The sequence below is a fragment of the Cebus imitator genome, unplaced genomic scaffold (genome assembly GCF_001604975.1).
Source record: "Cebus imitator isolate Cc_AM_T3 unplaced genomic scaffold, Cebus_imitator-1.0 Scaffold223, whole genome shotgun sequence".
NCBI classification, from domain to species: domain Eukaryota; kingdom Metazoa; phylum Chordata; class Mammalia; order Primates; family Cebidae; genus Cebus; species Cebus imitator.
The window spans coordinates 2,838,596-2,863,511 of record NW_016107538.1 but is presented as its reverse complement, the minus strand read 5'-3'; positions in this window follow the sequence as shown (position 1 = coordinate 2,863,511).

Here is a 24,916-nt window from a genome sequence, read left to right as displayed (position 1 = left end):
GCTGCATACAGAAAAGGGAAACCACTAAAATCAGAAAAGACTGCAGATTAACAAATTTAAGAACAATGGCCATGGTCGTCCACACATCAGACACAACACAAAACACTGATTAATGGATTATATTGTGGCGAGCCTACCATGTTTGACACTAGGAGTAAATCATGTTTTAAGCAGCCTCATAATATAACAAAATTACTTTTATTAGTACTCATGAAATGAAACAATGAGCCGGGCATGGTGGCTCACACCTGTAATCCCAGCACTTTGGGATGCCAAGGTGGGCAAATCATTTGAGGTCAGGAGTTTCACCAGCCTGGCCAACATGGTAAAACCCCATCTCTACTAAAAATACAAAAATTGGCTGGGCGTGGTGATGGGTGCCTATAGTCCCAGCTACTCAGGAGGCTTAGGCAGAAGAATCGCTTGAACCCAGGAAGCGGAGGTTGCAGTGAGCTGACATCGCGCCATTGCACTCCAGCCTGGGCAAAAGAGCAAGACTCTGTCTTCAAAAAAATAAAAATAAATAAAACAATGATAATAACTAGAAAACAAATCACAGTGAAATTATTCTTCTATTGTATATCTTATAATGCCAGTAGAAATACGTTAAAAATAAATATTATAGTACAAGAAAGGGAAAATTAATTATACATTTTTAAATTACATTAATGCATTTTTAAAGGGGGGATAAAACACATTATTCACAATTCTTATATTGCTATTATGTAAACCAGAAACGAACAATTAAACAAATGGATAGTGGGGTGGTGGGAATCGGGTTTATTGCTGTTGAAGTGGGAGTTACTAACAAACAAGGGGAAGAGGCTTGAGTTATTCAGTAGAATAGGAGATGTTAGTGTGAACTCATGTTTAGCTTTATTTAGATGTGGATATTTATTGAATATGGATATATATATATATACATATACATACACACACACACACACACACACACACACACACACAGGTTCTGCATATTCATATTTCCTTATTCTGTAAGCTGAGAGAGCCTAGAAGCAGTGACATCCCAGTAGCAATGAACACACCTAGTGCCCAGATGTTGATTACTAATACTGTTTTCTAATAAAAGAAACCAGTGGAGTTTATTTCTACACAATGTTTAAACGCAGGAATAGGCAGTACCATAAAAGTTGGAGGGGCAAAGAAAACTCCACTGGTTTCTTTTTTATTATTTATTATCTCATCTTATTTTATTTTTTTATTTGTTAGTTGGGTGTGGAGTATGTGGCAACTCTTTGTACTGTCTTCACAGGTTTTAGTAAAGCTAAACTGTTTTAAAAACACATGGAGAGATAGTTCAAAAAGACTGCATTTTGCAAGGTTTAAAAAAATCACTTGCGGCCAGGCTCGGTGGCTCAAGCCTGTAATCTCAGCACTTTGGGAGGCCGAGGTGGGTGGATCACGAGGTCAAGAGATCGAGACCATCCTGGTCAACATGGTGAAACCCCGTCTCTACAAAAAATACAAGACATTAGCTGGGCATGGTGGCGTGTGCCTGTAATCCCAGCTACTCAGGAGGCTGAGATAGGAGAATTGCCTGAACCCAGGAGGCGGAGGTTGCAGTGAGCCGAGATTGCGCCATTGCACTCCAGCCTGGGTAACAAGAGCGAAACTCCGTCTCAAAAAAAAAAAAAAAAAAAATGACTTGCACAAAAATGACAGGATATAAATAACTCAACTTCAGTTTCTTCCTCTTCACAATCATCATGCTGCTATTATTTCTAATATAATGTTTAATTACAGGAATAGGCAGTACTGTAAAAACTGGGGAGACAAAGAAAACGCAAATAATTCTGAAAGTTACTTCCTGGTTCTCAAAACAAATGCATATATGGTTTTGCATATAAGTTAAGCTTATACAGTTATACACTTAATGATGGGGATATGTTCTGAGAAATGTTAACATTAAGCAATTCCATCATTGTATGCACATTATACAATGTACTTAAACAAACCTAGATGGTAGAGCCTATTACACACCTATATTATGTGTTATAGCTTATTGCTCCTAAACTACAAACCGGAACAGCATGTCACCTGGATACTGTAGGCAATTATACCACAACGATAAGCATTTGTGCTTCTAAATACAGCTAAATATAGAAAAGATACAGTAAAAAATGTGGTATTCCAAAGGAATATAAATCATTCCACTATAAAGACACATCCACATATATGTTTACCACAGCACTACTTACAATTGCAAAGACATGGAACCAAGCAAAATGCCCATAAATGATAGTCTGAATAAAGATAATGTGGTACATATATGCCATGGAATACTATGCACCCACGAAAAGGAATGAGATCATGTCTTTTTCAGGGACATGAATGAAGCTGGAAGTCATCCTCCTCAGCAAACTAACACAGGAACAGAATACCAAACATCATATGTTCTCACTCATAAGTGGGAGTTGGAGAATGAGAACACATGGACACAGGGAGGGAAACAGCACATATGAGGGCCAGTCAGGGGGTGGTGGTTGAGGGGAAGGACAGCATTAGCCATGCGTGCAGGCTTAAAACCTAGATGACAGATACCTTGGTGCAGCAAACCACCCTGGCACATGTAGATCTGTGTAACAAACATGATGCACTTCCATCCCAGAACTTAAAGTAAAATAAACAAATAAATAAATACGGAGCCTTCCAATCACTGGTCTTAGAATACCTTTCCATCTGTGACAGCCTTTAGTTTAATTTAATTTAATTTTCCCTTTAATTTCCTCAGCAATGTTTTCAGTGCAAAAGACATGAAATGTGTCTTTTAATTTCCGTAACAATGCCTTTCATGAATAAAAAGATTTTAATTTTAATTTAAAAAGGTGGTTTTATAATCTTCAGGATATATGTCACATATGCAGTTCAACATTGACCAAAATATCATTACATGACACATGACTCTAATTTAAACACATTATATCAGCAGCCAATTGTATAACTGGGAGTCAACTTCCATCAGGAATACGATATTTCTTAAAAGATAAGTGATGCAAATGGGCTATATTGACACTTATATGTATATACTATGTTATTAATACTGAACAATAACCACAGCAATTATCACTGACATTTTTTAGAATTATTAATGCATGTTGACATCATCCAGCAGGGCTATTTTGAATCAGTTTGGTTGTTTCCCAAAATTTTCTATAAACAGCACACTGCTTTGTTTGCTTGGGTAGAATGCGCCCACCACCAGGGGTGTTCTGCTCAAAGCCGCATGCCAGGGCTGGAATTCACATTCAAACTGTGATGGTTCCCAAGCTCAATATGGTATCCTATATAACTAGTCACTAATGTATAAATGCTCCTAGAACCCAGGCTATATCAGAACTTAATTGGTAGTAGTAATAGCTAACACTTATTAGGCAATTAATATGATGAAGCATGTTTTGCATAGTGCCTTATCATACAGCACTTTACCTGTTATTGATTCATTTATTACTCAATACAGGTCTATGAGGCTGGTACTGTATATATCATCGTCTCATAAATGAGGGGACTCAGGGGCAGAGAAGATAAGTAACTTGACTAGACAGTTAGTTAAGGTAGAACTATGACTTGAACCCAAGCAGTCTGGTTCCAGAGTTTTTGTCCTTAACCGGGACACCGTATTGCCTTCAAATTGTATGTGTATGTGGTGGGGAGGAGGAGGAGTGAGAGACAAATTTTGTTTTTATTGAAACTAGTGTCACATTAAACTTGTCAAAATAAATTTATAATTTATATGTGTCAAAACAAAGTCGATTACAGGTAAATTTAAAATATTAAAACTATGAATTAAAATATCAGTTTAAAATGTCAACTCTATGTGACTATCTGACAGAAGAAAAGAGGTCTGTGCATCAAAATTATTTAACATTCAATATGCAATCCTTCAGCATTCATGAGGAATTGATTACGGGACACCCGCAGATACCAAAATCCACAGATTCTCAAGTCTCGGATATAAAATGATGTTATATTTGCAATAACTTGCTCACAGCCCCTTATATACTTTAACTCATCTCTAGATTGCTTATAATACCTAATTACAGTATTAGTGAATGCTATGTAAATAGTTCCCATAACGAATTGCTTAGAGGATAACGGCAAGAAAAAAGTCTGTACACGTTGAGTACAGATGTGACCATCCTTTTATTCCCACCTGAATATTTTCAGTTGAACCAACAGATGACGAGCCCATAAATTCAGAGGTCCAACGGTACAAATCACGCTAACATTTAAATTTTTGAAACACAAAAAATGCAAAGATATTTTTGGTTAAAAGATTCGTAGCTATAATATACAAATAGGCCTTATAGAACCATCAAAAAGAGTACTCATTTATTCTAATATAAAAATAGGCCATGAATGTAAATATAAAATGACAGAAGAATTAGAAGAGGCCACCATACATATGCAAACAAAAAGAATAAATTCCAGTAAAGATAGAAATGCCAATTTAAAACGAATATCCTTTTGTCTGTTTTTATACGACAAAGGTAATTCTGTATTTGTTTTGAATAAGTCCTTTTGCTTTTGGTGTTGTGTTCAAATAATTCTTTTATGCAATGGAAGAAAAAGTATGGCCTTACTCATATACTATGGGCTTGTCCATAATATAATTTTTCTGGTGTTTACATTGTCAACATGTATTTTGAAAACCTAAAGAATATTGTATTATGCATATCAGTAATAACTTTACGAATTTGCAATGAATAAATTATCAGTGCTGCACACCAAGGTTTACACGGAGAGATGTTCTAATATATGGTAGAAAAAATGGGAAATAATCTATACATGCATTAGAAGATTGGTCAACATGATCAAATATGCATAGAAGTTTAAAACAAAATTTTTAAATAATTCTTGTGAATTTTTAAAGGAGGAAAAAATGTGAAGTGTGTCTTGTGTGAAAACTCAGCTTATGTAGAACATGAACACAATTGTTTATATATAAAGCAAAAGGAGACACATTTTTAAAGGGAAAGAAAGGCAAAACTCTTCAATGTTAACATTTATCCCTGGGTTGCGATATTTTGCAGTACATTATTATCATTTTTCAGATTTTCTATCATAATTCTTTGTTATTATAATCAGAAAAAAATATAAATTCTTTCTTAATATCTCCACTTAACTAGTATTCTCCACCTGGGAATGGAGTGCGATTCCTTCCCTCTTAGTATCGGCTTAAAAAATAAAACAGCGGCAGTGCAATTATGTTGTCATTCCTGTCTCCAACCAGATTGAACCTGACCTTAAATTAATAATGATCTTGTAGGAGTAAAGTATCACCTGTATTCCTTACTAGAGGACCAGAGCGTTTGAGAGGAATTTCTGAGAAAACGAAAAGAAAAATTTCAATAATTTCTTGACACCTGTGCATTCCTTTGAGTGCATTTGCAAGGAGTGTTCGGGTGCTGCAATTATCCCATGAATCCTCCGTTACTTGGAACAGGCATACAATTCTGAGCCACGGTGGGGATTAAGATTAGCAATAGAAGAAGGCTACAGCAGCCTCAGCCCCATGTCAATCCAGCCAGGAATCTCCAGTTGAGGTTTGTATACATCAGGGGAAAAAACTTAACATCACTCATGGATTTTGTTTTTAGTGGATGGCCATTTTATCCGTATTTGAAATTGCAAGAGTCTTCAGACAGTTTGTTTCTGGATGAAATGATGACAAAAGGGACAGATGGGTGCAACTGGATCTCAGAGGGCAAAGTGTTGCAACAAGATCTTCATCGATTTGCAAACTGTGTTTAGTGACAGGCCCTCCAGCAACCAATCAGAATGAGAAATGGAATCTATTAGTGGAGTTGTTAAAGCATCCCTGGTCTCTGTGGATGACAGACAAGTGTGTGCCTTTTTCTACAAACATTAAATCATTCTCACATGAGAGAGAGTGGATACGGGAGGGTGCGAGAGAATACACACACTACTGGAAAAAGTCTGAACAGTGATTGCTTTATTTTGGAGATGACATTGAGAACACCCAAAGTTCCAGTTAGAAACACTTGGAGATTTATTTTTATGAGTTTTCATCCTCAGGAATTATTTATAGGGCAACTCCTGAGACAAAGTAATAATTCACCATGGACCATGGGACTGTGTCTATGTTCTAAAGCCTTGAGAATAAAATATTCATTTTTATTATGTCTATGGCTGTGAAAATGAATGCTAAAAGTTAGTGATCAGTAGGAACTCTGTCACATTAATTCATAGGCTTGTCGGTTCTAAAATTAACATGGCCTCACCTGTGTGCCTGGATCTTCCTGGAGTCACCTATATTAACATTGCTAATGTACCATGCATCATATCAAGTTGAAAACATAGTTGAATATTGGATGAAAAAGAAGAATGTGGTCCTTCCGGTAATTAATGTAGTGCCACTGATCCTTGTAACAAACCAGAGTAGTGAAACATGCCCCATCAGTAAATTAGGCTTACGAGTAATCAGTAAATCTATAGCATTAGTCATGCTGAGATGGTATTTGACCACGATGGAAAAACCGCACTGCCAGACAAAGACAAATGCATTTATCACTTGTCAGGGCTTTGGTCTCCAAACTCTTGCTGTCTTCAGACACACATGCCAATCATCAACTTCTAGACTTGGTGTCAAGTCAAGGCAATTTAATTTATTCAGTAGTCCTCAGATCATTTAAATGTTCCAGTTAAAAATAAGTAAATTACACTATTTGGTCACAGACCCATATTGGGTCACAAATATGATTATCAGATTATGATTTCCTCCAAATCCTTTGTTTCCAATAATTATTATTTGTGTAAAGACTATACAATGACTACATTGCATAGGTGAGCTCCTCCCAGCTAACATTCCAGGAACTATAGCATTTCACTTGCGTATGATTATTGATTTTTGTTCAACGTGCATCTCTGGCTCTTATTGTTGGATTGCATTCTATTCTCAATTCACAAAAATAGATCAACCACTCAAAAGTCAACTATCGATCATAAAAGCAGTGATGGGCTAAATGCAGTGGCTCACACCTGTAATCCCAGCACTTTAGGAGGCCAAGGCAGATGGATCATGAGGTCAAGAGACTGAGACCCTCCTGGCCAACTGAGACCCTCCTGGTTCAGTGAAACCCCATCTCTACTAAAAATATAAAAGTTAACCAGGCGTGGTGGTGTACACCTATAGTCCCAGCTACTCAGGAGGCTAAGGCAGGAGAATCGTTTGAACCCGGGAGGCATAGCTTGCAGTGGGCTGAGATCATGCCACTGCACTCCAGCCTGGTGACAGAGCAAGACTCTATCTCCCAAAAAAAAAAACAAAAACAAAAACAAAAAAAAGCAATGATGATAATAGCACCACCCACAAAAAGTACCACTAGCCTGCATTTTGAGTTTTCTCTAGCCACATGAAAGAATTCTTTCTATTGCCAAGTCTGGATTCCAAATTTCTTTTCAGATAGAGTCTTGCTTTTCTTACCCTCAATATGGATAGCTACATTTACAGTTTGAGAAATGCCTGTCCAGAGCTCAGAAAGTAATCTCTCAGTTCTGATCATAGTGGATTTCTGGTTTCTGTTACTTGTATTTCAGGGTTTACCCTAAGAGGTCTCACCCACTGCAAAAGTCATGCTCTCCCCAATGGGAAGAAAAAGGCATGCAGTTTAGTGTACAGGAGGTTTTGTAAATGCAAAGTAGAAACATTTGGAGGGGCAGTGACCTAATCTGTTTTGCACTGCTACAGCAGAATACCTAAGACTGGGTAATTATAAAGAATGCAATTTTATTTCTCAGTTCTGAAGGCTGGGAAGTCCAAGATCAAGGCACCAGCAGGTTCAGTGTTTGGTGAGGGCCGCTCTCTGTGTCCAAGATGGCATCTTGCTACTGCGTCCCCCAGAGGGGAGAAATGCAACCTCCTCACACAGCAGAAGGCAAAGGGCAAGCTAGCCCAAGCCTGCATGAACCTTCTTTTACCAGGCCTCTAATCCTAGTCAGAGAAGAAGCCCTCTGACCTAATCACCTCTTAAAAGATTCACCTCTTAGTACCTTCACATTGGCCATTAAGTTTCAACATCTGAATTTTGGGGGCGGCACATTCAGACCATAGCAGGTAAGATACAACTCAAACTATTAACAACAGTGAACTTTGAGGAGGAGGACTGAGAGAGAGTAATGTGAGAAGAGGAGAAATTTGACTTTTCATACTATTTTCGTGCCATTGTCACAATTTATTCATTCAGAGGATGTTTACTGAGCATTGCTCTGAGCAGGTGTGAACAACCACAAGAAAGACAAAGGCCTCTGCTCTCAGAGAGCTATCTTCCGGTGGGAAATAAAAGGAGGAGACACATAAATAAGCACGTTTGATAAATACACATCGGAAATAGCACGAGGAGAAAAATAAATGTTCCACAGGGACCTGCTTTGGAAAGGGTTGATCAAAAAAATCTCTGCTATCTCACAGGAGATAACATTTAAGCTCATTTTGTTCAATGAGGAGACATCCTCATCCCAGGAGGAGAAATAATCAACAGAAAGGAAGAGCAAATACAGTGCCTAGAAGTAGAAATTGGTGGAGTGTGCTGGGAGCTGCAGGAGGCCCGTGTCCCAGAAGTTAGAAGGAAAAGGGGAGAGGGAGGGAGACGAGGTGGGGAGCTGGGTCAGTGGGTCAGGAGCAGCTCAAACACAACCTTCTGGGACATATGGACAGTTTGAATTTTATTCAGATAATATATATCCTTCAAAAGATGCCTTTGAAGAAAAAAAGAGAGAAGGCATCCAGCTCCAGGTATGCCCTTGGACTTGAAGCATTTGTATTGGTACCCCTTCTCTTTAGGAGGGGTCTTGGAGTGGGGGTGGTACAGACAACATAGCTGGAGACAGCAGGGCCCTCGTTCATATTCTGGAACCCAAGGAGAGGCCTTCAGTGGGTGATGGAGGCATAGACTCCTCCAGGGCAGGGGATTGGTTTGGCCATCCGAGCATGCCCTGGAACCACTGCTGTACTTGATCACAGTACATGCTCCACAAATGCTGCCCAAACTCAATGTGAATGGACGTGGTATTTTCTAACCTGTTTAGTGACATGAACAGGCCCACGATGATGCAGGCCTTAGATGGAAGGTAAGTTCTTTCATCTGGCTTTGTGAAGACTTCCCAAACATCAGAGGTTCAAACTGATTATAATTCTCCTTCTGAGTGAATGTCCTTGGAGCCATTCAATGTTGGGACCATTTTCCTATTTGTCCGTTCACTGACTGACTACAGAGCTTAGTGGGGAAGCCAAATGCCAGCTCCATTTGAAGAGATCGGAGGAGTGCAGGGACTGGCCACAGGGGAAAGCTCTGGAGGGCTTTGACCTGACCCTATTCCCCACCGTACACAGAAGGCTGCAACAAGCGTAAAACTGAAAATTTCCGCTTCATGGTGCCTCTCCCAAGTGGGGGCAGACATGAACTTAGACCCTGCAACAGCCCCACAAATGAACCTGGATGGTGCAAGACACGCAGCATGGGAAGGTTTTCTTCTCTCATGAGGGAGGCCTGAACCCATTTGAGGGCAGTGAAGTCAGCTAGAAGCTGCAGCCATCCATGTTGACAAGTACAGCTTGAAGATAAAGAAAATGTCCCATTCTGTCGCTGAGGTTGACTGTAAAATGCAAAAGGCAAAGTTAGCTCTTCTAAATAAGCCAGAAAGAGTCATAGATTTTGGTCCATCATGCTACAGGCTTACAGGCTTGGTGAGGCTTTCTGTTACTAACATCCTGTGTGAATGTATGCAGGTCACTAAAATACTTGGAGTATTGAATTCATTAGCTGTAAGACAAGAGAAACATCACCCATTGCTCCACGTCTCCTAGGGAAAGTCCCAGTCTTTAGCTGATAAAACGTCAGGCAGGTTCCTGGGACCCACAGAGAGTGATAGCTCAACCCAGGAGTACATCTCAGGTGAGAAGCTCTCATACTGTAGAGAAACGCAGAGCAGCATGGCATCCCTTGTTCCTTAGGAAGTGGGGTCAGGGAAGAGGCAGCTGTAGCTAATGTCCTCATTTGAGCACAAGGGGACAAGCGCATAAGCATTCACAAATATTTATTATGTATGCTTGGATCCATAAGGGCTATGCTATGTGCCCAAGGCAAAGAGGTAACTGCTCTACCTTCTCTAAGGTCGTGTAATAGGGATGAATAACATAAGGTTGCCAAGAGTCGCAGGACTAGACAAGGGACAGCCATCAGTGTGGGCCTCATGGAGGAGGGGAGTGTGTGCAGGGGCCTGGAGACAGGCTGGGATGGAGACAAGAAGGCTGGTGATGAAGCTGAGGCTCAGGGGGACCAGGGAGATACATCTTAGTGAAGAGTGGTGTAGTGAAAATCAAAGTGTCAGAGGGAAAAGGTGTGAGAGCTGAGCCTGGAGATGTGGTACGGGCCAGTGACATGCTTCCATTTTATTCTGTGTGCAAACGGAAACCACTGAAGGCTTTTTGATGGGAGAGGGTGATGTGCGTTGAGTTTTCTGTTTGAGAGGGACAAGTCTGATGACATGGAGTTCTGGTAAGAGACAGTCTACGCTGGAAGTGAATAAGGGTCCTAATTAGAGAGGGGTGGGCTGGATCGGGAAGGGAAACATCCAAAACATACGAGTGGAGGGGGATCTTAATTTGCTAGTCATTTGAGATGTATTAAGATTCCTAAATGAAAATACAGGGAAGAAGCCAGGGATCAAAGAGAATACTGAAATATTAAACCTGGATGACGAGACTGTTGACACCTAGGCAGGAACTGGGGAAATGCGGAGAGGGTGGGCGACTGCTGAGGAGCATCTAAAATAAGGGAACCACCAGCTGCAAGACCAAAGACCAGTACAGGGAGGACGAGGATGCCCTGCAGCGTGAAGTCAGAGACCATCAAGGCTGAGGATGTTCTGCATGTTAAATGGCAGACACCACACACATGCAGACCATCTTGACCATTATAGAGAACCCTGTGTAGTAAACAAAAACACAGACCAGGAAAGGTGAGGAATTACAGAGCGTCATGAAAGCAAATGCCCCCATGGTCATGTTCTCCACTAGAAGGTAAGTAGAAGGTAAGCTCCATGAGGGCAGGGACCTGGATCTATCACTAACCTGAATTGGATACATACAATCCAAGGGTAACTGAGCAAAGGGGATGAACAGAGAGATGGCTTTCTGAAAGGAAGGGAATGAAAGTCATCTCATGAAGGGGACACTGTACTTGGATAAAATGAGGTACGGGAAATGCTACCCCCAAATATACCTTGGCCTGCTGAATATTTTAAGCTGAAGGAAACTGCAGAAGCAGGAAGGTCTCTATTACTTTCTCCCACCTCCTCTTTTCTGAAGCAGGCCATAGAAACTGGCATTCCCCATGTCCCTTCTTCCCTGAAACAGGACATAAAACCTAGGAAGGTCTCTCTGTGACCTTTTCCCTCTCTCCTTTCCGGAAGACCCTGATGTGGCAAGTATTCTGCTCCATATCCAGAAGGAAGGAAGGTCACACAGAGAGGCCAAGAAGAATCTGAACAACAGGCCTTGCTACATTGCCCTCAGTTTATTACCTTTCAATCATACCTTTTGTCCAGTTACACTTTGCAGGGTTGCCCATAAAAATACATGATTTTCCTTGGATCTTTGGGTCTTCATTTTTTTTTCTCCTTTTTCGACTTTCATGTGAAACTCTTGGGGTATATGTGCAGGTTTGTTACAAAAGTATGTTGCATGATGCTGGAGTTTGAAGTACGATTGCACCTGTCCCGCAGGTCATGAGCATAGTACCAAATAGGCAGTTTTTCAACCTGTGCTTCCCTCTCGCCCTCCTCTTGGATTCCCCCATGTCTATTGTTCCCATATTTATGCTCCGTGTTGGGTCTTCATTTCTGAAGGTTCCTGTGTCATGCACAACTTACATTAAATAAATGTGTTACGCCTTTCTCTTATCAACTCCTATATTTTGTTGTAGGGGTCTCGGCCATGAGACTCCTGGTGATGGGTAAGAAGAAGATATTACTTTGTATCCCCTACAGACAGGTAGCATGAAAGGAAGAATGTATTCCATGTAAGGGTGCTTACTACAGTAAGCACCAAGAGAAGGACAGGGAGATGGGAGGAAGATGGCCTGCCCAGAAAAATGGACTTACAAGCACCCCAACTCAAGGTCTTCTTCACAGAGTGACTCAGAGAACTTACCGTCATTTTGAGCAGATGCATATTTTAGTTTAAAGTCTCCGTAAACACAAAGATTCCAGCACGAAAAGGAAAACTGGGCTTGCTGAGTGTGAAACTGTTCAGTATCTCATCAATTGCACAGTGATCGTCCTATGAGGGTACAACCCAATTTCTCATCTTGATAAACCTTGGCCAAGAGAAAAGACTTCTGAAATTTTGAGATAAGAGTCCTCAGAAAAGCTCCCTGATCATTTTCCTCAGAAGACCTGCATACAAAGAGAACAGCTGAACAGAGGGCCACCAACCCTCCTCTCAGCTCTGTGCTGTCCTAGAATCACCTTTGTCCAATCCTGGCTGAGCTTCTTGTGCTCAGAGCAGAGAATAAAACCCAGCATCTGGGAGGTCCTGGAGAGGAAGGGCTTTCCAACTGCCATTCTTCTTACAGTGTTATGTTTGGAAAAGAGTTTTGTGAAAATGATACCATTGATTTCCCCTGTTTATTTTCTCTGAAAGGTTTTCATATCAAATTTGCTCCCTCTTCAGATCAAACATGTCTGTGGGAAGCAAAACTTAGAAAAAGAAGTTACAAAATCTGCCTCGCTAAAGAGTGGTTCTTTGATACAAAGAGAGGCCCATGGAAAAGGAGGGAGAATGGTCACTTTGCCAGTGGGCTGGACTTCCCTTAGAACACCAAGAGAACCAAGACGCCACCCCAGCCCAAGTGAAGCTCTTCTGCAGCCTCATCTTCAAAGAATCTCAGGGAAGCATAAAATGGCTTTTGATGGCAATTGATCTACTTTATTCATTTGGTAAAGCTTCTGACCCCCTCACGACTCAGAATGTCAGCCTTTCCATCACCACACCAATGGGTTGATAGGTGACTATATCTCTCCCCAGCACTGCAGACTGCCCATTTCTCATAATATCCTGAGGTTCCAGAAGGAAGAAAAATGTTAATGTTCACACTGTCCAAAACACAGTAGCAAATGAAGCATTACTCTTTCCAAAATCTGTCCTATTAATGGTGAAGCCTAACTCACTGTTCTATTTATTCTAGGAAAAGTTGCTTAGTTAAGATGTGATTTGTTTTGCCAAAATAAAAACTGGAGACAATGAAATAACTTACACAGCATATCTTCTGGCCCACCTCTGGTGAACCTCATCCACATCTAACATGATAGCCCCCTCATCTCTGATCTTGCAAGCAATGACAGAGAGGCTTTGGAGCCCCCAGAATTGCAGGATTCAAGTCTCTACATTTAGCTAATCTTCTGTTCCACTCAAGTACTTCTGAGCTTCAGTGGTTATTGATCCACCAGCTTTCTTTGGGAGATCAGGGTGGGAGGATCGCTTTAGCCTGGGAGTTCAAGACCACCCTAAGCAACATAGTGAGATCCCGTCCCTACCAAAAAACAAAAAAATTAATTAGCGGGGTGTGGTGGTGCATACCTATAATCCCAGCTACCAGCGAGGTTGAGGTGGAAGTATGACATGAGACCTGGGGGTCCAGGCTGCAGTGAGCCATGATCCTGCCACTGCACTCCAACCAGAGTAACAGAGCAAGATCCTACCTCGAAAAAGAAATAAAAATAACAAAAATAATAAAGAAGGCCAGGCGTGGTAGCTCACATCTATAATCCCAGCACTTTGGGAGGCCAAGTCACAAAGATTGCCTGAGGTCAGGAGTTCAAGACCAGCCCGGCCAACATGGTGAGACGCCCTCTGTAGTTAAAAAAAAAAAAAAGTACAAAACTTAGCCAGTTGGTGCCTGAATTCCCAGCTACTTGGGAGGCTGAGACAGGAGAATCGCTTGAACCCAGGAGGTGGAGATTGTAGTGAGCAAGACTACATCACTGCACTCCAGCCTGGGCAACAAGAGCGAAACTCCACCTTGAAAAATGACTTTGATAGGTTACTGGGTAAGCATAAGGCTTCGCCAAGCAGCCAAGCCATGAGTGCTTACAAAGTGTGTCTCCTGCAGTGGCCAGCACAAGATACCCACCTGGTTATTTATTTAAGAGAACAGCACAGAGGTTTGACTGGAGGCTTTTTGAGGAACGCATGACTCCGGGGAACAAGAACTAGAGGTGCAGCTCTGTAACTCTACAGCTGTCTATTGGCTGAGAAACAGGCAAGGTACTGCACCTTTACAGCTGCATGAGAGGCGTAAGTCCTTTCTCATTCTTTGCATGAGTCTGTAAGTGCAGTAGGCGTGGACCAGACCAGGAAAGTGGGAAGGCTGAAAGGCAGAAGCACCCTACAACCCTCGCCATAAATTCCGGCATTTAAACACGAGCATATATGTGCTGTTAGAGGAATAAATCTGACGAGCTTCATGTAAAAACACTAGAATGTGACCTTAATAAATCTGCTAATTTGTTTCAAATTTGAGATACAAGTTACAGTTTCTGATTTTGCAGGACTGTTTCCAAATTAGGTTAATAAGGACGTATTTTGGATAATGTTTAAAGCAGTTCTGTTGACAGAAGCAAAATGTGAGTCACAAGTATATGCAACTGATGTCATTTTTAATTTTCTAGTAGCTACACTGCAATTAGTAAAGAAAAACAGGTGAAACTAATTTTAAAAGTATATTTTATTTAACACAATATATCCAAAAAATTGTATCATTTCAACATGTCAACGATATAAAACTAATTATTATGGGCAGGGTGCAGTGGCTCATGCCTGTAATCCCAGCACTCGGGGAGGCTGAGATGGTCGGATCACCTAAGGTCAGGAGTTCGAGACCAGCCTGGCCAACATGGTGAAACCCCATCTCTAATAAAAATAAAAATTAAAAAAATTAGCCAGTCATGGTGGCGGGTGCCTGTAGTCCCAGCTACTAGGGAAGCTGAGGCAGAAAAATCACTTGAACCCGGGAGGGAGAGGTTGCAGTGTGCTGAGATCATGCCACTATACCCCATCCTGGGCGACAGAGAGAGATTCCATCTCAAAAAAAATAAAAATAAAAATAATTATTATGAAATTTAGCTTTCCTTCTACTAAGTTCAAATCCAGTGTATATTTTACCTTCCCAGCATACCACAATCGGGCCAGCCACATTTCGAAGGCTCAGAAGCCAGAGGTGGCCACAGGCTGTCACACTGAAAATTGTATTTCTAATCTGTTATCAGTATCATTGGACTTAAAAGCTGAAATAAACAAACAAAAATAGCTGTCAATATAATAAAACATAACACTGGTATAGAATAATTGTTTGAAGATGTGTCATTAGATTCTCCAGAAGGTCAATTCATGTTCTGAGATTTAGAGCCTTCATTAACAGAGCTCATAAAAGACTAAAAGACCTTTTCTCATCCTAAAAAAAGACACACTTTTTTTCAGTGTACAGAACAAAAGGAATCAGCTACCGTTTGTTAAGACAACTCAATGCAGATTATCCATGGACCTCTCAACTTGAAGAATCAGATGTCATTGCAGGTCTGTGTTATATGTAAGAACTGTCAGTGACAAGCACTCATATCAGAAGTGTAAGCCTGTTGTATCAAAGCACTTAATGAATGTATACAGCACGTAAAGGATGAGTTTCTCAGCCATTACTAGTAAAGGTCACTATTTTCTAATTCGGAACCAGAAAATTACTCCCCAGGTGCCCCTTTGGGAAGAGAAGGAAGACAAAAACAAAGAAAATCCCTGGAGCCCAGTAATCACAACACCCAGAGTCAGCAAGGACTGAAACACATTGTTTTGTTCTCATCTTACCCATTGTGGATGTGCAGACAAGGACAGCCCAGTATTCCAGTGGGAGGGACACAGATGCACCAGAGGAGATTGTTAGAGGCTATGTAAATGCAGTACCAAGCCCGCCTAGACAATGCGGACACAAGGGTCAAAACACTGGTAATTCAACACTTACGGCTATGGTAACAACCCATTTGTGCTAATGTAATCAATGAATGGTTAATCTGGTGCCAAAAGGAATGTCATTTAATTGCATGGAAAAACATAATTCAATTTAAAAAGTGATTGATTGAGGATTCAAAGAAATACAGTTTGGCTATGTATTGAATATTTTCAGGTAACTGAAATTGAGTAACTGGCAACTGACTTTACCGCGACACCGTTATTCCTAGACCCCTGCAGTGAATGGCTTAGTACATGTGGTCTTACTTGTCAATGCTCCCTGGTCTCATAAAAACTTCCCTTTCTAGTTGACCCTCATTTGATTTTCCTTAATCCTAATACAGATCCCTAGCAAGTCCCACAGTATCTTTACACCTGCAGAGGATAAAAAATATTATTATTCTTTGTCTTTTTATCAGTGGCTTCTGACAAGAAGACTGAGTTTTTTTTAAAAAAATGCAATTCAAAAGATACCAGGAAGCAGAAAAACTCGAAGTATTATGGAATTTCAGTCAGTTTAAATTGGATGTGCTAAGCTGATCAGGAAGTAAAGAGGTTGAAATATGCTTCATATGACACTACTATGAGGAATTTAAAGAGAGAAATTTAGAAAAAGTGGTGCTGAGAAGCTATCTGAAAGAAGCTTTGGGATCAATTTCTCTTAACTGGCTGAGAGGTAAATAGGGATATTCAGGAAGAGGTTGCATGGAGGAGAATATGATTGACTTATAATGAGATACAGTTTAAGTGGCAGTTAAGGTAGAAGAAGCTGTAGTGTAATAAGATCCATTTACACCTGAATAAAGTTTAAACAGTTAAACCAAGACTATGAAAACTGGGTCTCAGATAAGATCAACACCAAAAGCAGATGTGAATCAGGCGTGGTGCTGTGCACCTACAGACCTACTTAGGTTCTTAAGAGACTTACAGCGGAAAATACTTTAAGCTCAGGCGTTCACGTCCAACCTGGGCAACATAGGGAGATCCTGTCTCAAATTTAAAGGAAAAAAAAATAGATGTGCTTTATAGCCATATGTTAAAAATGCTGAAAAGCTCATGTGTTAGCTGCTGCTGTCTAAGTAGTCACAGTCTGTCAACGCACTGGTAGAAGCAGATGATGGCGCCCTACGCAACGCTCACATGGAGAACACTCCTCTCTACAGACATCCCTTTGTTCCTGGAGAGTGGGATTTGCAGAGCAGATTATTCATTGTAGTCATTGGCTGCCTAGATCCCTCATCTGTTATTGGAAGCCCTTAGAAGAAAGGTCTTGAAATGTGTAGGTGTTCCAGCTCCTCTGACTACAGTGGGCACAGAAGCTTCCTACGAACTTGACACTTGTGTTATTTATATTTCTATTCATTAATTAAATAACTGTTTATGGAATCTCTGTCCTGTGTACTCTACAAGGCACCAGGGGCTAAAACAAAGAACTGCTCCTTTCCTCCTGATCTCCTTGATAGAGAAGGCAGACATTAATTAATAGAAATATAAAATGTACCTGTGACAAAAGTTTGCAAGTAAAGAGCTTGGTGCTATAAGAAAGCCTAAATGAGGGGCCTGCCTTTGTCAGGGGCATCAGGAAAGACTTCTCCAAGTTGCAGTGCAGTGGAGTGGTCTGGAAGGTTAACTAGGTGAAGAGCAGAGAAATGAAGATTTCAGGTAGAGGAAACAGGACGTGCAAGGACTCAGATAGGAAGAAGCATACCAAATGGCAAGAATTAAAAGAATGACAGTGTCACTAGAATAGAAAGCGAAAATTCTGGAGATCCAGGCAAAACAGTAGTGACCTAGACTAATGTAGAGGCGTAGATTTGAAGGAAACATGATGAGGGTTAGAGAAAGAATGGAGGGGCTTTGCTGATGGATTAGCAGGAACATATACTAGCGAGGATTCTCCAGAGAAACTGTACTAACAGGATATAAAGAGAGATAAGTAAGATAAAATTTATTACAGGAATTGGCACATCGGATTATAGAGAGCAAGAGTCTAATGGTATGCCATCTGTAAAGCTGGGGAACCAGGAAAGCCAGTAGTGAATTCAGTTCAAGTCTGAAGGCCTGAGAACCAGGAGCTCCAATGTCCAAGGACAGGAGAAGATGGATGGCCCAGCTCAAGTAGAGAAAGCAAATTTGCCCTTCCTCCTCCTCCTCTCTGTTCTATTCAGGCCCTCAAGAGATTGGATGATACCCCCACGTTGGTCAGGGTGGATAGTTGCCCCACCTACTGATACAAATGCTGATCTCTTCTGGAAACTCTCTCATAGACACACCCAAAGTTAATGTTTTACTGGCTGTCTGGGCATCCATTCCTAATCCCAGTCAAGTTGACACATAATATCAACCATTACGGTACCTCAGGTGAGAGGGAAAAGAAAATCAATCGTCACTCCTATGCTATCTTTTCAAGTTGAATAGTTGAGAGGTAACATATTCTGAGTCAGGAAGCCTTCTGGCTGTGTACCGGGAGGTTTTGTGTTGTGTTGCGAACAGGGGGGTGGTTTAGAGGAGAGATCAAATGAATGATTTCACTTTCATCATGTTAACTTCCCATTTTTTCTGTGGTATTCTAATGGATAGGTCGAAAATGATAAGTAGATTTAGACTCAGAAGAAAGGTCCTGGCCTTTAGATAGACATCTGGGAACTAACAATATCAAGATGGTATCTCAATAAGGAGAAACCGAAAAGCTCATCCAGGAGAGATTTCAGAGAGAAAAAACAGTTCATTCTAAGCCCCAGGAAACCTTAACATTTAGAAATTTGGTAAAGAGAGACAAACAAGCATAAGGGACCAAGAAACAGGAGTGAGCTCACAGAAAAGAAAAATCAACGATCTTGGAATCACAACAGCCAAGAAGCAAAATATTTCAAGAAGTATGTGGTCATCTATGCCAAATGCCTGTAATAATAATACATGTTTGATAGATACAAAAGGGCATCCACTAGACAGGAAACATTAAGTTCCCTGGAGCCCTTCCCAAGGTGGTTTTAATTGCATGTGAGAGGCAGGAGCTGTGATGCAGAAGGTAGAAGAATAAATATGGCAGGGAGTGAACGTGCAGAGACAGCATGCGTGAGACAACCTTTGGGTGACATCTGGCTACTAAAGGTTAAAAGGAGGATCTGGGCTCAAGAAAAGTCTCTCTTTTTAAATGAGATATACTTACTGTTTATTTATGTATTTTATTTTACAGCTATTGCTCGACTTACAACCACGGTCGGGACCGCGGACCAGTCATAACACGATTTGGTCGTAAGTTGAGTAGGCTATATGTACAGTTGAAATGGTGCACGCGGAGATGGTAGTGCTGCCGGAACCTGGTCCGCACTGTCGTACACCCAGCTGGGCAACGTTTGCACTGCCAGACACGGAGCAGTCGTGGCTAGTGATTGTGGTCGTAAAGTCGAACGGTCTTAAGTTACATAGGTGGTAAGTCGATCAATACCTGTATGTATTTTTTTTTTTTTTTTTGAGATGGAGTCTCACTCTGTAGCCCAGGCTGGAGTGCAGTGCTGTGGCGCCATCTTGGCTCACTGCAACCTCTGCCTCCTGGGTTCAAGTGATTCTCCTGCCTCAGCCTCCTGAGTAGCTGGAACCACAGGCACGCACCACCACGCCTGGCTAATTTTTGTTATCTGTTTGTCTTAATCAGTGGTGTGTTGGTAAATGCTTAACCACAGGCTCTCAGAGGGAAAGCTCTGTTGTGTAGCATTACTGGCCCTGCAGTGTAAATACTCTCAGAGGGGTTGATTTCAAGCTATCCACATGACATCACTGGATGTAGACTTGAGAAGAGATGCTCAGAACCGGCTCCTGCAAGCCAGTACCTCCCAGCTCCAGTATAGCTCTAAGGTTGATGTTTGCATTTTGAGGTGCATCATTGATGCCAAATGGCTGTAATAATAATACATGTTTGATAAAGACAAAAAGTCATCCACTAGATAGGAAGCATGGAGGTCCCCGGGGCCCTTCGCAAGGTGGTGTAATTCAGTTCAAGTCCAAAGGCCTGAGAACCAGGACTTGACTCCAGTGGAGCTCCTGGTTCTCAGGGATTTGCAATGTGGAGCATAGAGACCAAAATCAAAGGAACAAAATCCTTCCAAAGGATAGAGGGGAAGGGATTCAGAGGACAAGAAAGAGTAGGAACATTCCTCCATTCTAATAGGAGATAAAAGGAAACAGGTGCAAAAGTACATGTTGACAGAATTGCCATCTGTCCTTTTTCTTCATAAAGAAAGAGTCGAGATCATCAGCTCAGAGAGGAAGGGGCTCAGAAATTTAAGGTGAATAGAAAACATTTGAAATATTTATTACAAATGGTGGGACAATGAATTGGATTTTTATTTTACAAGTATGGTACCATTTTCATAATGAGACTCTAAGCTACTTGAGGGCAGAGACTGTCTGATATTCTCATGGTATTCTTTGCGTCTCCTCACATTGTAATCTCCACATGATTAGGATCAAGAAATTCTTACTCACTGACTGACCTTGAAATTTGGGATTAAGATCTCTGTCTGGGATGAAACTGACATACTTCATAAACTCACCACTCCCTAAGCATTCATTATTAGACTTAAACAATGTAATTTCCATGGTGGAAATAAACATAAAAATCCAACTTAACTACCAATTTGGGATTATTAAAAGATCCTCCTCAGCATTCCAAATTCACGCTTGGGTGGTAACCTGTACCCTACATACTTTACATTCTAGCTTAGTGGTAGAGAAACCCCTTAACAATTTTTTTCCCTACTCCATGGCTGAATTCTTATGCCACAACTTCCCTCACTTGGCAGGGGAAGAAGAATCTCACTTACCTCAGCCCCAGCTTCACCTTTTCTACTTCTGATTATCATCACGCAGATACCATCGCCCCTCATAACACACAGAAGCCTTTCCATTCTGCTGACTGTCCTCGCTCTGCCCACTTCTTTAATATGCATACAGGGTAGGGCTTTATGTGCTGGGCAAGTCTGAGGGGCTGTGCCCTAAGATTCCAGGGAAAACCCATCACCCCACTGCTACCACCCTGAGGATATGCCACTGCTCCCTCCTTTATAGTTGCTGTCTTTTTGTATTTTGTATCCAGCAGACCATATTCTTTTCATATTTCTATAGACTTTCATCATCCTCAATCACTCATTCAATAAACATTGGTTAAGTGCCTTCTTTTGCTTGGCTGTGTGGGGAATACAAAAATCAGAGTGACTTACCCTCTTTTGTCTCCTACACAAAGACCATAGTCCAAACTCCTCATACCTCTTTGAAGCATACGTAGCGGATGTCTGAGAAGCACCTACTGTGTGTGCCAAGGCCTGTAATAAGCATTTTATGTGTCTTATCTGATTGGTCCTTAAAAGCTAGTCCATGAGCCAGTAAATTTTATGATATGATCTTTTTTCTGGTCTGCAACGTATTAGAAATAAATGTTGCAAAAAGCCAAATATATCCATTTTAAAAAACTGTTTCATGTTCCAAAATTATGTCATTTCTACTTTTATTAATAACATAATGTCTCTTTATTATATAAGAGTGGCAGGTTGGATCTGGGATGTTTGATTTTCTTTTTTATGTTCTTAGTTGGTAAAATAAAGGCAGTCTTTTGTGGGTTTCCAGTGTTAGAAAGAATTCTTTGATTGCAAGTCATAGAGAACACGACAGACTGACACACAGAACTGAATTCAGGTAGACAAGTAGAAGGCCTTCAAGCAGAATTGGATCTTTTTCTTTTTTGAGACAAAGTCTCACTCTGCGGCCCAAGCTGGAATGCAGTGGTGCAATCTCAGCTCACTGCAACCTCCACCTCTCAAGTTGAAGCAATTCTCCTGCCTCAGCCTCCCAGGTAGCTGGGACTACAGGCACACGTCACCATGCCTGGCTAATTTTTGTATTTTTAGTAGAGACAGGGTTTCACTACATTGGCCAGGCTGGTCTTGAACTCCTGACCTCATGATCCACCCACCTCGGCCTACCAAAGTGCTGGGGTTATAGGTGTGAACCACCGCACCCGGCCGTAGAACTGGATCTTGAAGTTCATGATGCTCCTGGAGTTCTGGCTCCTTTTTGAGGATATTTTCTCCACTTACTTGCCCATCTCCTTTGTGACAGCTTTATCCCCAGGCTGGGTTCTCATTGTAGTAAAAAATCTGCAGCCAATCAAAAGCCTCAAATAAGTCTGCTAGGCTGTTCAAAGCAGGTGAAAGGGCTTTGGTTGCTGTGTACCAGGCAAAAACCTCGACGTTTACTTCTATTGCACCAGCTGGGTCCCCTGTCCACACACGAACAAATCACCATGGCCGTGGGAGCTGCAGGATGGAAGGTTCTTTTGCTTTAACTTCTGAAAGAGAGGAAGACATTCTTTCCGGCTGAAGCGGGAAGGTAAATGACAACACCAACAACAGCTAACAGAAAGTCTGACGTTGCCGGATGCCTTCGAGTGCTTTCTGTAGATTATCTAATTTAATCCCCACAGACACTAGATGAGGGAGATTTTATCAGAAATCCATTTCACGGAAGAGGATGCTGAGGCTTGCAGATGAAAGGTAACTTGTGTGTCAAATCATAGGTTTAGGAAGGCTAGAATAGTTGGGGCTCAGAATCCAATACCTTAAAATAGGGTGCTTTGCCACGCTGAGCTGAAGAAGGTCTCTCTGACCTCCCCTGTTCCTGTCTTTCAATCTTCCGTCTCTCCGAAAGCACTGGATCAAGTTCCCTGAAGTTCCCCTATCTGTCTAAAGCCCAGACCTGCCACAGAATAAACCAATTACCTCTGGTCCCTTCCCTGAGTTTTCATGAACTGACCTCATATGCAGGAAAAAAGACTCAAGTCCGTCAACACACCTGAAAAGACTTTCGTTACATACCATTGTCTGGGTTGGAGGCCCAAAGACTGTTCCAGGCCACTGTGTGTTCTTCAAGTTCATTGAATTCCCCTAAAAATAATTTACTACTCTCTTAAAATCATCCATATTTCTCCATTTCTGTTTCCCTAAGAAGTAATGTATATTATGTGAACTCAAAATATCCGACACGGGTCCCAGTCCATTTAGAAGGACACGCCCATGACACAGCCTCAGGAAGTACTGACGACCCATGCCCAAGGCGGTCTGGGTACAGCTTGCTTTTACACATTTTAGGGAAACATGAGACATTGGTCAATATGTGTAAGATGTGCATTGGTTTGCTCCCGTAAGCAGGACAACTCCAAGTGGGGGCTTCCAGGTTAGAAGTAGATAAAAGACAAAAGGTTGCATTCTTTTGAGTTCTTGATCAGCCTTCCTCTGAATACACAATTTAGCCAGGCTTGGTGAATCTGCCTTTTTACATAAACAGTATGGCAGAGGAAGCAATCGGATATGCATTGTCTCAGGTGAGCCCTAGAGAGATGACTTTGAGTTCTGTCTATCTGTTGTCCACAAGGAATTTCATTTTAGGCAAATTGTGAGGGAGGTCTGTAGCGTCTTATCTTTGTAGCTATCTTATTTAGGAATAAAATGGGAGACAGATTTGCCTGACATCATTTCCAGCTTGATTTTTCCCTTGGATTCATGATTTTCTTCCCAAAATTTATTTTCCTTTACAAAAAGTATCTGTACCACTTTGAGATATGGGGTCATCACGCTATGATTTCCTTCTTCTGCTTGTGACTGCATATGCTTTTTCTCCTATTAATCTGCCCTTTGTAGGCTGATTTTCTGTGATCCTTCAGAAGGCAAAGGAGAGTTTTCCATTGGCTTCTATAGAATCCAACTTCATCTACCCTAGAGCTCTTGCTCCTATCCGTTATCCTGCTTTCTATGCCGCCTCTAGGCTGGTGCCTCTGCAGCTGTTTTGTCACTAGAAGAGAGCTTGCCTGAGAACAAAATCAATCAAGCCAAAGCCTAAATCAAGAGAGGAGAGAAATCAAGTCCTGAGCATTTCATTTGAACTCATAGATCAAACCATGTATGAAGCTAAAACTACCTCTGCATAAATCTAAAACCATTCATGGAAGTAAACCATGCACACTTGAAACTATGTATAAAGCTTATTATGCATGAAGCTAAAGCCATCTTTAGACTAAGACATGTGAGAATAAATTTTTTGCTTCTGCAAATTTAAGCATTCTATTATTTGCCGCAGAAAAAAACACATACAGCTTAGAAATACAAATATTGAGAGAAGTTCTCAAACTTTAGAAATTCTATGCCAAATATACTGCAGTGTTAGGAACCAATATTACATGGATCAGTATGGCTAACCTATGTAATGTGACCTTGATGGCTTTTTATTTTACCATTATGTAACATATGCTGCAATTAAAATATTTTTTAAAAGAACAAAAATATTGTAAACAGCATAATCAACCAGTATGTACAAGTTATCATTGGAGTTTCATTCCCCGTGTCTCAGGGATGCTTTTATATATTGGTTAAGGACGTTCGGCAACCGGATATGCAAGGCAGTGTGATTCCTTCATGCTTGTAAATCAGAGCAAAGATCAGCATTCTTTATTAGCATACGATGCTTCTAAAGAGACCATCTCCTTGAAAGAACCATGCAATGCTAATGTTCACAAAGAAGTACAGGAACCTGGACATCATTGCTATGATAAAAAGGACTCTCACTTTAAGATGATGTGGGATCTCTTAGTGCACCAGGGGTGTGTACACAGGAGAAAATGAAAACAAAATAATTAATAATAAAACCAGTCGATGGGATGCAGACCTCTTTATTTTAAGCTAGTGTCCAGAATTTGTAACAGTCCTGGTCTTGCTCTGAATTGTGAACTAACTGTGATGTCACAGCTTCTCCACTAACTTCTCTTTCTTTATAACCTGCGGTGTAAACCCCCAGGGTTTCCCCTTACTGCAGCTCCCCTAAGATGGGTATAGA